Source organism: Malaclemys terrapin, chromosome 2, assembly GCF_027887155.1.
Source record: "Malaclemys terrapin pileata isolate rMalTer1 chromosome 2, rMalTer1.hap1, whole genome shotgun sequence".
Classification (NCBI taxonomy): Eukaryota; Metazoa; Chordata; order Testudines; family Emydidae; genus Malaclemys; species Malaclemys terrapin.
In genome coordinates, this window is record NC_071506.1 from 106,362,172 (window position 1) to 106,380,565 (window position 18,394).

Below are 18,394 nucleotides of genomic sequence, written 5' to 3' on the forward strand. Positions count from 1 at the left end.
TTAAAAACAATCTCTGTGGTATGCCCAATATGTTGAAGAAATTATTCCTGAAGAGTTCATTATTTTAAAATTGACCTATTATGCTGATACACACAATGCATATCTTGGGTTATCTGCCACTTAATTGCTGGTTAGAGCCCTGATTTACACAGCCGACCCGTTAAGACACAGAAACTTTGCATTAATTAGTTCAGCAGTAGAATTAATTCAAAATGAAAAAAGTTAACCTATTTTCTTTTTTCTTTATCCTTTTCTTGATATATACCAATTCTTTCCGTTTCTTTTACCACAGTCCCAACACACCCCACTCTCAGAAAATTAACTGTAAAACAATTTGCATGGAATACATATTTCATTTAATTTACCAAACAGATTTGCATTACCAAACCTTTTTTGTACCTCTTTATGTGAAAAGTTCATATGTTTCAGGGCATAAAATATTTCAAATAGGGGTCTTAGAATTGAAATTGAAATCTTATTCCTCCCAAATTAAAAGCTGCATCCAGTTTTGTTTACACAACCCCCTCTCTGCCAGTGAATGATAACTATGCAGATCTTCCTTCATAACTCTTTTTAGATACATCTTATATTTTCAGTGTCCAGTAGCCATGGAGAAGGTAAATGATATAGGAACCACTATCAACAAAGAGAAATTCAATATTACAACAAGCATGGGTGTCCCTGCACTCCAAGATCCACCACTGCATATCTAACTAGAAAACTTGCCTCAAAATTACCACTTCTTTGACTTTGCCTACTAGTTAAACTGTGACTCTGTGGTTAAGGCAGGTAGGAGAAAAATTTGCTTCAAGCTAGTCAAAGAGCAGCTTTGTTTCTAATGTACATGTTTATTTTTTAAAATGCATTTTAAATACAAAATGTCATAAAGGAGACTAAATAAATTATGAAAAAACAAATCCCATTCTATTTATATTTCTGCATCTTTTCTCCTCAAGTAAGGTTACATGAGTATCAGTTATATGCACCAAGAAAGGAAACCACTTTAAAAATGAGGCAAATCCATGGCATCAGTTTCTCACACTCCAGTAGTGGCTTCACATTGTTTTCTAAATGGCAATAGCTACCACCTAGTCCAATTTTTTGCTTAAACGATCCATGGGGTGGGAGGAGAGGGATAGGGAGCATGTCTAAACGTTGACACATTAGTACCAACATTCAAATGTGAAATATTTCTTTACAAAACTCTGTTGGCTTTAGGTATGGTCTTGAATAGAAAAAAAAAACATTAGCAGTAGCTTCTCAGAATTAGGCTAAATAATTGGTCAATTTAAACATGACCATGCCTGTGTTCAAATATACTCTTTTCTAAATGCAATTATGTTTGAATCATTAAAATAGCTCCATCTTAAGAAGACACAGTCTGATTGAGAAGAGTGGGCCAAATTCATTGTTGCCTATAATGCTCCACTGAAGCCAATTTGACAGAGAACATCAACAAGAATCCATCATGGGTAAGGCTGCGTGTCTGTTACGGAGGTCTCGGATTCCGGGACTTTCTGTGACCTCCGTGACTTCTGCAGTGGCCGGTGCAGTTGGTTCAGGGACTGCCAGGCAGCCCCTGGGCCAGCAGCACCAGCCGCTACTGGGGCAGTTTGAGTGTGGGAGGGGGCTCAGAGATGCGGCAGGGGTTGGAGTGCGGAGTGGCACGTATCTCGGGGGGCTCCCTGGAAGCGGCTGGCATGTCCCTGCAGTTCCTAGGGGCCAGGAGTCTTCGCACACCGCCCATGCTCGCAGGCGCCACGCCCCACAGATCCCACTGGCTGCAGTTCCCAGCCAATGTGAGTTGCGGAGCCGGAGCTCATGGTGGGGGCAGCGAGGGGAGCGCTGGCCTTCCCTCCCCCTAGGAGTTGCAGGGACATGCAGGGGTAGGGAGACTGCCAGCCCAACCAGCGGGGGTTCCAGGCCACATGCCGCCACCACCCCCTACCCTCCCCCCAGCCTGGGTCGCGGGCCGCATGCTACCACTGCCCCCTCCAGCACCTGTGGCGCCCCTGCCCCTCCCTCCAGAGTACCCCGGCCCAAATTTTAATTAGGGGTATATAGTACAAGTCATGGACAGGTCATGGGCCATGAATTTTTGTTTACTCCCCATGACCTGTCCATGACTTTTACTAAAAATACCCGTGACTAAAACATAGCATTAATCATGGGCAATTTTAAAATCAAGAATGGATTTATTTTTCAAAGGTATGCCTTAGCTCAAATAGGAATTATTTTGGGTAAGTTCTATGCCCTGGGCTACACAGGAAGTCACACTAGATCACATCAATTAATTTCAACAATACCAATTTATGGTATTTCACTAAGCATACTAATATTTATGAAGGAGGATTTTTGTAATATTTTAAAAAGGAGCTTAGAAGTCAGAGTATATAGAATGACACCAACTATCCATTTTGAAACCATCTTTTTTTTTTAAACTTGTTAAATAAACAATAAATCAACTCCTGTTTTTCTTCCAATGCTGTATGTTTTCTTGGCAGGGACTAGACTGCAAAGCCTATCAGAAAACAGATAAAGGAAGAAGTAAGGATAAAACACAGCAGGGGAACAATCCCCAAGGCTGATGATTTGAACACAATTTAGTTTACAGTTAACTCACAGCATGACATTTGTAATGTCCTTTATCACCTATGAAGCTGTTTTCTCATTTCTCATTATCATTACACATAACAAGACAAGAAAATATGAATCTGTGCAAAATGTAAAAATATTTGCACATGAACACACAAGACAAAAATATGACAACTTACATTTTAAAATGAGCTTCTTCTTTACACTCTAAAAAGAAAAATATAAAGTTACCATAGGTAGAACAGGTGTACTGATCATTTTTCAAATACCAAAAACTTTTCTTCTTTGCTTTTAATCTTCTCCCATCATGCTCACACCACTTAGCAATAGCTATAAATATTTTTCTCACTACACTTTGTCCTCATTCTAACCAAAATGCTCCAATTTTCGCTTTTTGCTTTATTTTCATTTTTAACACACATTACATTCTTCTTTAATTTTTTGGCCCTCAGGAGTATTAGACTGACACAGAGTTTACGGCACAGAGCGTGCTGCTCCTACTAGGTGGCCATAACAATGGACAAAGAAAGGGAATGCCTGCAGCACCACACTTGTCCTGCAGAAAGAGCTATGGAGCAGCTCCACCTATGATGGGGTTTTTTATCGATGACTGGAGGCCTGAAGTAACTGTGTAGGAGAAGCAGAGTTTTGCTGAGTCAGAAGATAAGGAGAAAAACAACCAGCAAAAACTAAAAGTACAACTAAACCCCATATTGCTTCAACTATCCCTAGGAATAACTGAAACTTTTGAACAGTCAGGGTTTCAGGTAATCTAACTAGATATCTATATAAATTTTCGATTTGAGAGACAAATCCAAATGTCCAAAAATTGAGGTTAAAATAGTTGGAATTTACTTGTACCTAAAGTACAGATCTGATGGCAAAAATTCACTGTTCATGTTCTAATTCCTTCTGAAGGCTTATATTTATTGTTCTCTTATTTCTACTCATTTTTCTTCCTTTTTAAGATGTTCAATCCCATGTTAAGCCTTCCCACCCCCATTCCCGCTCACAGACAGGCTTTCTATTAGTGCTATTCTCAGCCTGAAGGAATGTTAATTGTTATAGAATTTGCACTGTAAATATCAATGTCATAAAGCAGAGTTGAATAGCAGAAGCTAAACCACAGGTCCAACACATTAGGTTTGCATCCAAACGTAGAGCAAATCTGGAAACCAGAAATTAAACATGGGGTTTTTTGTTTGCTGGTTAATTTTGGGCTCAGAAAAGAGGAAAAATAGCATATGTATGAAACAAAACAGAGAACAGGATGAGGGGCGGGGGAAAAAGTACAGTGGGATGAAATGACTAGATTAAACCACAAACAAATCCTGGCACAGATTACATTCCAAAAGATCGCTGTTTCACAAAAACACAGAGTCCCAACTCACATAAAAATGGGGGAAAAAATCTGTTGGCTTGTTGGTTTTCTAGATGATGTATAGTTTAAAAGGTTCCCTACCTTTTAAAGATTAAAAGACAAACTTCTATTAACAAAAACATTGGAGAGGCTGTACGCAAGATATAAAGAAATATTTGCTGGCATCCAATTTTCTAGCCAGCCAATTTTTCTATTAGGGTAAAACTCTCCAATCTACAGTGCAACTCTCCTCTGCATATTCTGCACCCATTCCATGCATGGAACTCCTGCTGTCATCAATGAACATTCCACGCAGGAAACAACTGCAGGATATGCAACCAAATTATCCATTACAAATCAAAGAGGATGTTGCCTTTGTTACTGAGTTTAAAATATTGGTGGAGGAACTTATAATTTTCTCTGTAAATTAGGGTGACCAGATCACCAAACTAAAATATCGGGACACATTGGGGTACGATCAGTCCCACCCACAATCCACCCCCGCTCCTCCCAGGCTCTGCCCCCACTCTGCCCCAGGTCCCACCCCCTCCCCGCTCGCCCCCCCCCCCACCGTGCCCTTCCTCATCCCCCGGCTGCTGCTGGCTTGCTGCGTCCCTCCTCAGTCCCGCACCCACCACTCCCCTCCCCACGCGCTTGCTCACCCGCCCGCCACTCACCTCTTCACCCCCCCTGCCCGCCTCTCACCCCTATGGCACCAGCTTCTCCTCTGCTGGGTGGGTGCTCGTCCACCCACCGCCTCTTTCCGACCCTGCTCCGCCCTCGCCCCGCCCCCACTCCACCCCCTTCCCCCAAGTCCCCACCCCTGCCCTGCTTCTTCTCCACCACCACCTCCCCAGAGCGCGCTGCATCCCCGCTCCTCCCCGCTCCCTCCTGGAAAGCGCTAAGTGCTCCTAAACAGCTGTTAGGCGGCAGGAAGCGCTGGGAGGGGAGGAGCAGGGACGCGGCACATGGTGGGGGAAGGAGACAAGGAGGGGGGAGCTTGACTGCAATTTTTCCCCGTGGGTACTCCAGCCCTGGAGCATCCACTGGGTCAGCACCTCCCTCCTGCTCGCCTCCTTACCTGAATATCGGGACAAATGGTGTCCCGATCGTACATTGATCAGGACACGGGACAAAGGTTTTAATATCGGGACAGTCCCGATTTTATGGGGACATCTGGTCACTCTACTGTAAGTTGGGAAATTAAACCTGTACATTCATATTAGTCAGAGAGAAAAAGAGAACTAGACCTAAAATTTATTTTGTAGAATTTTAATACTAAACTTAAATCCTCATTTTGAGTTGTCCATAGTTTATTCATCCTTTTTTAATTGCCTTGCCTGTATTGGCACACTGTTATTCCAGATTTCTTTCTTTCTTTTGAATGTTATCAAATTAAAGCTATAGAGGAGATGTTTGGGAGTGGAGAGGAGAGGAGATTCAGTTGTGGTCAGAGGTGATGCAAAGAACAATACACCATTCAAACCAGTTTCTACCTAAAATCAACTACGCTCTCAGTATAAGCTCTGGTAATTTCAGTCAAGGAACCATTATGAACTAAAGCTGAAAAACTTAATCAGTAGGCATGAATGCTAATCTAGCCATACAGAAGTGTGGTTACTGCGTGAGTTGTTCCAGATAGTGTGTGTCCTCAGAAGTCTGCTGTGATCTCACTGAGCAGACAGAGACAAGACAGCAGTGCCAAGAGCATTGGTGGAGTCAGCAAACACAAGCACAGAGCAAAGACTCATCAAGGACTCCACAGGAAAAAAAACAATGAGTACAAAAGTGGTTTGTCTGGTGGAAGACCCGATAGTTAGAGGACAGCCCTTTTTAAACTCAGTGGAAAAGACACATATATACAAGGCACCAGCATAATTACAGAAGCCACTATGCCAGCCTGCCAAGCTGGACTGATGTGGCCTTTTGACCGGGTTTTATTCTTGGATTCAGTCTTCATCTTCTACCCTCCTCCCCCCATCACAAAATCAGTTAGTAAATGTAAGCCTTGTATTGTCACAGTGGTTGTGTGTGGTACCACTTTCTCTTCGGAGGTATTTCTATCTGACAGTCTAAATTCTCCACTCCAGTTTGGCATATAAGAACTCCTTTTGATGAAAAGAACTCTCACTATTCTGACTTAAGCTTTAAATGTTTAAAAAAAAATCTTCCATCCAGACTTCCTTGTTTTCCCAAGTAAAGGTCTGTCACTTAGTCTAGACTGTATTCAGCAGAAGCAGAATAATCATATAATTTACCATGAAAATCTTTTTTCATCATCTATGTATAAAACATTGCCTTCTATATGGTACCAAGGAAAAAGTAAAACATTAAAACACATGGATTGTGATGTTCAATAATCACTCAGAGACAAGGTGCTTGACAAAGATCTGCTTCATACAGTGTCACAGTTCTAACTGCCTTAGTTACATAACATGAACCTCTTAAAGGTACAGTTCCCCACATTGATGAATGGATGTTTTCCTTAATTTAGTCACTACTGTCGCTACTGAAACTGATTAGCGTCTAATGATTTGGTCTAAATCATTTTTAAGAAGCCATAAACTTGGACACCGATATAAGACCTACACGGGAGATCCACCTATATCATTATTAATCACACCTGATTGTTAAACTCTATGCCCATCATATTTGTGTGTATCTCAGGAACGCCTACACAAATAAATTGACTCAGATTTGTGATTTCCTTCTAATGAACTTGAAAGATTTGGAATCTATTTCTTTTCGGATACATTGCTTTGGAATATTCAAGTGACGGTGTGTTGTTCTCACTTTAATCTAAATAAAATATAGTAATCACTTAACATAAAAAAATCTGTTACCTAGTGTCACATTTTTCAAAGGGACCGCAACTTGATGGCACAATTTTTTGTATGTCCATTTTTTCCACTCAATTTGTTTGTACACACAAACTGTATTTCCAAATGTAAATTACATAGGTAGATATTAAATACCCATTTTGTATTTAATGAACTTGAGAAGAATGATTTTAGAGACAGCTTTTGAAAATTTGTCCATGAAACTTTAAGATAAGCTACATTTGGATCTATGTTTTGCAACTAAAATTTAGAAGCAAAATTCTTACTGGAAAAAGCTTTGTGGTTCTCAGTTTCCCACATAGTATTATTCACCAAGTAGACTGCAAGCAATTAAACAAATTGAAAAGTAGTAAATCACAAAGCCACTAGTAATGTGGGAAACTCTGTGGTCAAACAGATATCGAAAAATGCTAGTTGTCACATCCAATACAAGAAGTGTTTAGTAGTGCACTGCTACTACAGTACAAAGATGTACACACCATATCATTCAGTCTACACACTTCAACTCTTCTGAAGCAAGACTCAGGCTAGAATACAGTAAATGGCAGTGTATATGAATTTGATAATCCCTTCATAGCAGAAACTTCAGTTAAGCTGCAAGTAGGGTTCCCTCCCCTCCCCCCCAACCAAGCAGCATAAATCCAAACTGTCGGACAAGCATAGCAGATTTTCACATCTCAGGGTATGTCTACACATCAAGCTGGGAGTGATTCCCCGCTTGAGGAGACATCCTATGCTAGCAATCAGAGCTAGTGCGCTAAAAATCAAATGTAGCCACAACAGCATGAGCGGCAGGAGGGGGTAGCCCCCAGTACATACCTGGTGTCTCTGATAGGCATGCACTCAGAGCGGCTAGCCCCTCCCATCACTCAGGCTACACTGTATTTGTAGAGCACTAGCTCAATGAAAGCTAGTGGGGTAATGTGACCTAGAGCTGGGAATCACACCCCTAGCTCAAAGTGTAGACAGAACCTTAGTCAAGCCTGGTTTAAGATAAGCTTCCCACACAGATGCTGAATCCTGTACTTCGTCCCATATGGAAGAAAAGTATAGCAGAAGCCAGCATTGCAGCTCCCCACCATAATTTAAGAAGTTTTTGTAACAAAGATGTCTGGATACTACAGATTAGCAAGCAAGAAAAAGCAGTAGTTAAAAGAATAAAGCACTTCCGTAGCCTTTCTTGCAATCACTAAACTTTCCCATAACGTGATACATAGGCCTGAAATGACTGTCCATCCACTAAGGCAGAGCTTCCCTATCTCTTTCTAAATGATGGCCTCACTTCCTTGTATCAGGGATAGAAAAGTAAAATGCATTTCTTTTGAATACAAAATTACTGCCCTGCCTAAAGCATATTACATCCTCATAGTTAGGAAGGTGTGCGCTAAATTGGCATTCATCAATATCTCACTCTTCTTAGAAGCAATATGTTTCTTTTCAGATCTCTTCCTTCAAACAGTAAAGGAATTATATTTCTACTATTAACATCCCGGAGCTCTATGGACACAAGATTTTCTCTTGGACACTACTTTTCCGGGGAACACAGTGCTTATTTACAAGAGAATCTTACCTGCCCAAATCCAAGTCCATGCTGAGACATCAATGCCACCCCCACAATGAACATCTCTCAGCACTGGCAGATCAGTTTATTTAAAGCAACACACTATTTTGCATGCATCAGTGAAGTCACATCAACAACATTATACAAATACATTGATATTGGCTAATCCATCCACATTAACCACCACATTTTTTCCAAGCCACTTTTTTATTATATTATTATTCCTGAAGTATTTTATTCACATTGTAAAGACAGAGAATCAGCCTGTCTGGTACTTTCATCATATCACTTGCACATAATCAGTTCTACCTGATAGCCCAGCTATCTTAACTTTTCCCTTTGAAAGGATGTTGGTTCAGCTTGTTGTTATATAGCCCTGTCTGAAGCTGCCCAGGCTAGTCTTAAAGAAGGAGAGGAGAAGAAATGCACCTCTTCTTTTAGGCTTTGTCATAAAACATGAGACAGCAGAAGGGTAGAAGTAGCAGGGAACTCTTGGCCCAGATATGAAAAAAAAAAGGGCAATTATTTTAGTCCTCTTCTCACGTCACTTTGTTAGACCTGAAGGACTGAAACTCATCCAAATTCTGCAGTCTTCACTAAATCCTTTAGCAAAATTCCCAAAGACTTTAATAGAATTTTTGCCTGGAGTAAAAAGTGCCAGATTTGGCCCAATTATTATGAGGTTTGTGGTAGGCTAGGATAGGGTGATTTTAAAGCAAACTTACATTTGGTTAAAAAACAAGAGAAAACCTTATTCCTATTTTCATGCAGCACAAAGCAACACATGGAATGGTTCAAATGAAAGTGAAGGGAGAGCAATAGGGAGGAGGCATTACGCTAGATATTTAGTAGCCTCCCAGCTTGTGTTGGAAAGGACTGGGGTAACACGTGTTAAGGAGTTGGAAGGAGTCAGATCTTTCAAGGACTTGTGCATATTTTCAGGGCTAGGCTTGTAAGGGTTCACAGGGTTTAGTAAGCTTTTCTGCCAACTCTGCCAAGCTTGAAGCAAAAGCAGATAACCCCATCTTAACCCAACTTCAAGCAAACCTCCCCGCCCCCCACGCACACCACCCGTCCTTCCATTAATGAGCGCTTATCTAAAAATGAGCTATGAAATCACTTCAGTCACAGCTCATTTAATGCATTTTTTAGAAACTGTTCCATATCACTGGAATGCTGTATCTCAGCATCCCACTATACACCTGGATTGTTAAAAACAAATAAACATATGGCAGCGTAAAGAGTGCTGAGGGTTGATTTCCATCAAGCCTTTACTAATGCATCATAGGATTTCTACACATTGAATAAGGTATTCCAGATTTCATTACTGTTCTCTGCTTCTAAGATAAACAATACCAAAAAAGTTCCTTGTGGGACTTCTCAAACACTGGTGGGCCTCTCACATAGCCAGACTGAGTGATTAGGCATTTAGTTAAACTCTTAGGATTTCTTCTCTCCCCTCAGGTTGTTGTCCTTTCCCCTAAATGTGAACACAAGCTCACTGCAGTGTCTGACAAAGACCACCCAAGCATTAGCCTTCATTTCTCGCCATCTGTTGGCCCAAGATAAAAATCTAGACAAAGGCTTCTTTATTATTTTACCCATAACTTGCTAAACCTTCACCTGTCAAACATGGGCTCACTCTTTAAGCACCTGTAGTATGTGCTTAAAGGGAGTAAGGGAAATGAACCTTTGGCATGGAAGCAACTTGAGTATGTAAAATCAAATCCAACAAGAACACCAGAGAACTGGAATCTACAATTATTGAGGCACCAGAAAACCCAGTTCTCAAAACGGGAACTAGTGGGGACTATTCATTTTTATCATATTTTGCTAATTTGTTACCATAGGACATCTAGCAATATTTTTCTTTAATAACATCTCATCAACTCCAAATTACTAACTATGAATATTGAACAACCACTTTTCATTCAGATACTTTTAGTGCTCCTGCTTTGGCTTGCAGCAAGAAAGAAAAAAAACCACAGACACTGAAATGGAAACTCTAGGAAGAGTCTTTTAAATACACAAGACATTTGCAAATCAGCAACTCCTTCTACTTCATCACCTCGGGTGTTGATATAAGGAATGACGATGTAAGGACACGACAAAACATCCCAGCTCATGATAAAATGCTGGTGAATTATGAAAGTCATTACTTAAAGCTGATCAAACGAACCTTAATGAAACACTGTACTCTCTCTTCCCTTATGTGCCATTAGCATCCACATATATTGCTAAAACTACCTTCATGACAAATTGGGACATCTCTCCTTTGGGTATAATTACATAGACTGCATTTGAATAGCTGCTGATGGGTGATAAAAACAAAGTAAAAACCATCGGCTTTTATTCTGACATTTAACACCACTTCCATGTATAGAGCCATCTTCTGCACAATTGTGTTAAGAGATCACATTCTAATTCTCATTGCTTTGCTCAGTGAAACAAGTTAAGAATCCTTAATATAGTAATCTATTAGTCCTTTTTACTGAAACGAAAGCCATGCTGTGGCACTGAAATGGTGAGAGACAATCATTTGAAATGACATGGAGACTTTTTTTTTAAAAATCCAACCTCTGAATTTATAGGACTTCTTAAGGGCCTGTTATCATATAGGGAGTTACAATCGTACACTGAGTTCAGGCTTTAAACTATTTTTTTCCCAAAATTTCCAATTTCTATACGAAGTCCTGTCTTTGACCTAAATTTCATTAGGCACTTTGAGGCATCAAACATGGGATTGTAATTTAGGATGCTTGCTTATACAGAAGTAAGTTTGCGACATCTAGAAGTGAAAGAGGAGATGGGGGCCGAGGGGGGGTTAAAACTGCTTTTGAACACACACTAGAGATAGAGAACATTGATGGCTATAAACTGCAGTGTAGACTCCCTGCTTATAGGAAGGAGAGGTTGACATTGGGCCTGGCTAAGTACGAGGGAAGGAAGAATCTTTGTTTAGTGGTGGGACACTTCCACTACCAAAAACACTACATTATACAAAATAGAGCTGGTCAGATATCTTGCAGCAGAACGGTTTTCTGTCAGAAAATGCTGATTTGACTCAATCAAAATGTTTTAAGAAAAATTATAGATTTTGTCAATTTCTTTTTTTTACACAAAAAATCAAAGTGCTTCAGTTTGACTATCATTTATTATATATCATTGTCAAAATGTTTCAACATATGTGCTATAAATTATGATATGTAAGTCAAAATGAAGCATTTCAACCTTATCAAAATGAAATGTTTTGAAAAGGTCATCTCAATATTTCCAAAATTATTTTTTTCAGAATTTTTGTTATGCAGGAAATTTCAACTTTTCATTCCAATTTGGGGAAAAGGAAATATTAAAATGTATTTCCCACGGAATGAAAATTCCAAGTTTCCGCCAGCTGAATGCATAGCATGAAAATTTTACTCTCTCCAGTGGCAAGCAGTTAATTCTCTGGCTTTGTCTTCACTGACACAAAAGGTGTTGTTGTTTTTTGGGGAGGGGTGGGGGGGCGCACAAGGGGGGACACACACTAATCTCAAGATAACAAATACCAAATAGTTATTTCACTGTAAAATCCTAAATGTAGACCAGGCACATGTAGCCTTTACCGCGAGATAGTTAGGCAAGATCAATACTATAGCCCCTGCCTGTGGTTAACCTTGCCTAGTTTACCTCATAATAAAACTAAAGTCCCTTGTCTCCACTATGTTTTTAAAGCAGCATAGCTAACACACATTATTTATCCCACAGTAAAAAACACTTTTGGGGGTGGAGGCGGAGAGGGGTTAGTGAAGACCTAGCCTCTCTGGCAACCAGGGACCTACACTACTGTGGCAGTAGGGGCAAAGTGAAGTTTGCAAGATTCTTATGTTCAAGTCTGCCCCATGTATTGGAAGCAGGAATGAAACTGATCAGATTGGTGTATATTTCGTTCTTAAGTATGGTAGTGTTCTGATGCTTTGCAAATGAAAGAAAAAATTCTATTTCTGCTTCATCACCCAGAGCAGAAGTCCCTGCTGCTCTGACTGTTGCACACAAGAAGAGCTGGTTGAAAATATTCACAAAACTTTTCAATGTCCATACTTACATTTGGAATTTCCAAATTTTTCATCTAAAACGGGACAAATTTTTTGTGAAAATTCCCATTAAATATTTTTCAGAACGAAACAGTTAGCAGTAGAATAAAGAAGAAGAAAAGTCTTACAACCCCTGCACAGTCCCAAAGCCGTTGACAACTGTCTCTCATCCTCACACTTTTCTTTTGACAGGAATGATCCTGTTCAACACACCCATATTTTACACAGTACCTTGCATACAAAATGTATCTTAACATGCTTATTGACAAGCTTAATATAAACTCTAAAGGAGGGACTGAAGAATTAAGAGGTATAGAAAAGTGAGGAAATATATGGGTTCAGATGAAACCAGGAAATAGATGAAGAAGCAGAGATGGAACAATACAGAAAATTTAAAAGCTGCAGCCATAACTTGGCCACATCATGTATTTGACATATGAAGTATTTTTATTATAGTTTCTATTGTAATATATGGGCCTCAAACTCATTGTATTCACTGAATTTTTTCACGTAAGGGGCTATGTTTAATCCAAACACTAATTTTAGCTTTTATTTGATCTATTAAAAACATTCACTTTTCTAGTTAGTATAATATTCCATTTATTGCTGCAGTGGAGGTGTAGCTATAAACCGGGGAGACTAAAACATTAGGATCACATCCTGTGAAATTCCCACTATATTTGTGTAACACTAAGGCGTTGTTCACACTGGCACTTTACAGCGCTGCAACTTTCTCACAGCAGTTCTTTAACGTGCCTTGTACTCGCTTCAGCAGCACATATAGAATCATAGAATATCAGGGTTGGAAGGGACCTCAAGAGGTCATCTAGTCCAACCCCCTGCTCAAAGCAGGACCAACCCCCAGCTAAATTATCCCAGATTAGCATGGCCCCTGTGCAAGGATGACATGCAAATTCGTGAAGCGTGGTCATGGCAGAGAGCTCTCCCAACGCGCTAAAAAAATCACCTCCACGAAGGGCTCGGCTCCCAGCGCTGGCGCACCATTTACACTGGCACTTTACAGCACTGAAACTTGCTGAGCTCAGGGAGGTGTTTTTTTCACACCCCTGAACGAGAAACTTGCAGTGTTTAAAGTGCCAGTGTAGACAAACCCTTAGATTTAACGCATTAAGAGTGAATTTCACTATTATGCAGAGTAGGGTTGTCAACTTCCTAACTGCTGAAAACCAAACACCCCTGCCCCACCTCTTCCCTCCAGGCTCCACCCATGCCTCAACCCTTCCCCTGCTCCCCTTCCTCCATTATTCACTTTCCACTCCTCCCTCTCCCAGGACCACAGGTGAAAGTAAAATTGAGCTCTTACCAGTATGGGGCCAGCTCTGCGCCCCCCTCCCCCCCCGCTCCCGGAGGGGACGTGGCCTTGGGCGGAAGGGGCGGGGCTGGGGTCAGTGTCCCCCAGCCAGCCCATCTGCGCTGTCTGGCCCACGCCACCCAGGGCCCCAGCAGCGATTTAAAGGGCCCGGGGCTCCATCCACTGCCGCCGCCCTTTTAAATCGCGGCCCCGGGACAGCTATTTCTTTTGCGCCCCCCCATTGGCGGCCGGGGGGTGGGCAAAAGGGGCAGTGATGTTAAGGCGCTGCCGCCGCAGCAGCACTTTAAAGTCAGTGGTATGGGCCGGTACTGACGGCTACTTTTTACCGGTACACTGTATCGGCCCGTAACGCCTTACTTTCACCCCTGCCCAGGACTCACCTGCTTCCTGCAGAGCCAGGCTGAGAGGAGCTGATGTGCACTATACCCGCCTGCCCAACTGGGGCACAACAGGGTGGAGGGGGGTTGGTCCCCAGAGCAAGGGGCTGGTCTCCATAACAAGAGGCCAGGGCAATTAGGGCATGGCGGGGCAGAAGGAGGGGTACATAGGATGCCCCCCAGGAGATGGCACTTACCTCTTGGAGCCCAGTCCAGAAGCCAGCCACTGTTCTGTTAGGCATCAGCAGCTGAGCAGATAGTAGTTCCTCCATGTGGCTCCAGCCGCATCTGCTGCTCTTTCCCATGCACACACACCCCCAATGGTGGAGGCCAGTTACTGCGACTTTTAATGTCTTGTCATCTGTGCTGACCAGACACTGACAGATTCTCTTTTCGACCAGACATTACGGTTGAAAACCGGACACCTGGCATTTCTGGTGCACAGGGCTAGCAAATGACCTATGCACCATGTAAATCTCATCTAAGCCTTATTTTGAGCCATAAAAGGGTTCAGCCCTTGTGGCACACAGGGGTGAATTTAATCCCAAACGTAGTTGCTGTGTACATAATTGTAGCAAGAGTCTGACCAACTCCGTGTGAGAGGTAAGAGAGGTTCCTTCTCTCTCATAGTTCAGAACACAGCAAAGGACTGCTCTTTTTTATGCATATGAAAGATGCAGGCAGACTGAGTCAAACACAACCATCTTCACCCTTAAAGGAAAAAAAGTGGAATTCCTGCCCACCTCTTACAGTAAGTGGTTCCAGCTCCGAACAAATCCCCAGAAAAAAGGTGAAATCTCATTTAAAAAGGGGTTTATATTTTCATTCTCTGTAGATGTTATTTTGTTTCTCTCATGATCATACGATTCAAACATTTGGAGGCTTCTCATTTTCTATTTGTGTTCTCTTTTTATTCCTATTTGAGTCATTTGTGCATGTGTGTTCTCTAGCAAAAAAACAGAGGTATTCAGAATGAGGGTTCTTCAGTGATTCAGTACCAATCTAAGAATGAAGAAAAATTTTAAACCTGACCAGAAAATGTCAATGAAGTTAACTTATTTTTATCATTGCCTTCTGTGATGAGATAACTGGGTCTGTGGATATAGGGAAAGCAGTGGACTTTAGCAAAGCTTTGGATATGGTCTCCCACAGTATTCTTACCAGCAAGTTAAAAAAGTATGGAGTGGATACAAAGCTGTCTCGATTGTCGGGCTCAACGGGTAGTGATCAACTGCTTGATGTCTAGTTGGCAGCCAGTATGAAGCGGAGTGCCCCACGGGTCAGTCCTGAGGCCAGTTTTGTTCAACATCTTTATTAATGATCTGGATGATGGGGATAGATTGCACCCTCAGCAAGTTCGTGGATGACACTAAGCTGGGGGAAGAGATAGATACACTGGAGGGTAGGAATAGGGTCCAGAGTGAGCTAGACAAATTGGAGGATTGGGCCAAAAGAAATCTGATGAGGTTCAACAAGGACAAGTGCAGAGTCCTGCACTTAGGACGAAAGAATCCCATGCACTGCTACAGACTAGGGACCAAGTGGCTAAGCAGCAGTTCTGCAGAAAAGGACCTGGGGATTACAGTGGATGAGAAGCTGGATATGAGTCAGCAGTGTACCCTTGTTGCCAAGAAGGCTAACAGCATATTGTGCTGCATTAGTAGGAGCATTGCCAGCAGGTCAAGGGAAGTGATTAGTGATTATTCCCCTTTATTCGGCATTGATGAGGTCACATCTGGAGTACTGCGTCCAGTTTTGGGCCCCCCGCTACAGAAAGGATGTGGACAAATTGGAGAGAGTCCAGCGGAGGGCAATGAAAATGATCAGGGGCCTAGGGCACATGACTTACGAGGAGAGGCTTAGGGAACTGGGCTTGTTTAGTCTGCAGAAGAGAAGAGTGAGCAGCTTTCAACTACCTGAAGGGGGGTTCCAAGGATGGAGCTTGGCTGTTCTCAGTGGTGGCAGATGACAGAACAAGAAGCAATGGTCTCAAATTGCAGTGGGGGAGTGTGACGGGTTGGATCACAGAACTCCCCTTGGGAGCTGCCACCCGATGTGCCAAAACTATCTCTGCTCCTGCTCTCCCTGCCAGCTCGGGACCCCAGAACCCTGTCTTGGTGAGCTAGACACGTCCGTCTGCTTCAACAAAGACCCAGGGTCTGAATTACTTGCCCCAAAGCTGCAGGCTTACCTGAAAGCAGCTAACAGAAGTGTTCTTGTCTTTAATACTCCGGTGCCCAACTCGCAATGAGGCTAAACCCAAATAAATCCATTTTACCCTGTATAAAGCTTATACAAAGTAAACTCATAAATTGTTCGCCCTCTATAACACTGATAGAGAGATATGCACAGCTGTTTGCCTCCCCCCAGGTATTAATACATACTCTGGGTTAATTAATAAGTAAAAAGTGATTTTATTAAATACAGAAAGTAAGACTTAAGTGATTCCAAGTAGTAACAGACAGAACAAAGTAAGTCACCAAGCCAAATAAAATAAAACAAATCTATGTCTAATTAAACTGAATACAGATAAGATCCTCACCAGTTCCAGAATGCTCCCTTTTACAGACTAATCTCCTTTTAGCCTGGGTCCAGCAATCACTCACACCCCTTGCAGTCACTGTCCTTTGTTCCAGTTTCTTTCAGGTATCCTGGAGGGTGGAAAGGCTCTATCTTTAGCCAGCTGAAGACAAAAAGGAGGGGTCTCCCAGGGGTTTAAATAGACTTTCTCTTGTGGGTGGAGACCCCCTCCTCACTCCTATGCAAAGGCCAGCTCCAGGATGGAGTTTAGTAGTCACCTGGGCAAGTCACATGTCCAAGCATGACTCACAGTTTCTTATCAGGTAACAGCCAGGGGTCACATGCTACCTTGAATGTCCTCAAGTAGACTTCTTATGTGGATTGGAGCATTCCAAGATTCATTGTCATTTAAGTGTTTATTGATTAGGTACTTAACTTCAACATTCCTTTCTCCAGGAACTGACCAAATGCTCTACTAAGGTTATTTAGAACTCAAGCCAGTACACAGCCAATATTCATAACTTCGAATACAAAAATGATACATGCATACAAATAGGATTAATAGATTCAGTAGATCAATCTTTACAGAGATATGTTACATGGCATATGTAGCATAAAACACATTCTAAGCATATTTCCATAAAGCCTTATGGGAGGTTTCGTCACAGGGAGGTCTAGGCTGGATATTAGGAAACACTGTTTCACTAGGAGGGTGGTGAAGCACTGGAATGGGTTACCTAGGGAGGTGGTGGAATCTCCATCCTTAGAGGTTCTTTGAGCAGGGGATTGGACTAGATGATCTCCTGAGGTCTCTTTCAATCCTAATCTTTTATGATTCATCTTTGCTACTTTTTAAGTAAGTAATTAGACTTAATGTACAGCTGGATCCAAAGTCCATTGAAATCAATGGAAAGTCTCCCTCTGATCTCCAAGGGCTTTGGACCAAATCCATAATGAACACGAGAACAATGATTCTCATTTCCTTCCCGATAGACATACCTTGAAACTCTTTGGGAGGGGTAGTTTGCCTTTTCTCCTCCCTCATAACCTAATTCAACAACAAAGAAAACGACTGAACCCCATGAATGCAGAAGTGGATTTTTCAGGGTGTATGTGCCATGAGTTCTTCTTGTACTTGAACTTGGTCTTTTGGGTATTTGTCAGATTTTTAATTGCTAATAAGCCCCACCAATCATCTTACAGTCACCATTCTTCTTCCCCACAAAAGCCAACCTTGATGCTCTTTGGACTACAACACTACACTGTAATCATATGGAGGGATTGCTGTTGAGTAACATGATGTAGGGATTACTAGTACCATTAATATCTACAGTTTATTTATAGCATTATAAAAAGCCAGAAAACTGTTCACCTAACTAGTTGTTCAAATACTTATACTTTTTCTCTCTTCCCCTCCCACAAATAACCCAAACTGTTTCATATTACGTTGTGCTCAGCTGGGTGTTTCCCGACTAACTTTCCCCTGCTCCTCCCACCCCAATGCCCGAAACTTATGTAGAAAAGAAGCCATTACTGATTTTCTTCTGGTGGCTAGATTGATACCAACCTGCTGTACCTGCCACTGTTGCATTCTCTCTACGGTGTGATGCTGCATGTGTAAAAAAGCAGGAACACATACAGCTGAAGCATCAGCACTGGATAGTCCTAGCCATCTCAGACACATCACACCTGAGAATTTACCACCTATGACAGCATCAGACCAAGACTTAGAAGG

General features: G+C 41.8%; 1 long non-coding RNA gene across 4 annotated transcripts in view; it reads right to left on the reverse strand.

Annotated features, from left to right (window-relative positions):
- Positions 1–18,394, reverse strand: part of LOC128832548 (uncharacterized) — a 419,194-nt gene that overhangs the window by 243,254 nt on the left and 157,546 nt on the right. The window contains exon 2 of one of the 4 annotated variants that reach the window (XR_008444002.1): positions 2,775–2,802. The exons of the other annotated variants lie outside the window; for them this stretch is intronic. This is a non-coding gene — a long non-coding RNA (uncharacterized LOC128832548). The remainder of the gene's footprint in view (positions 1–2,774; positions 2,803–18,394) is intronic. 4 annotated transcript variants of the gene reach the window in all.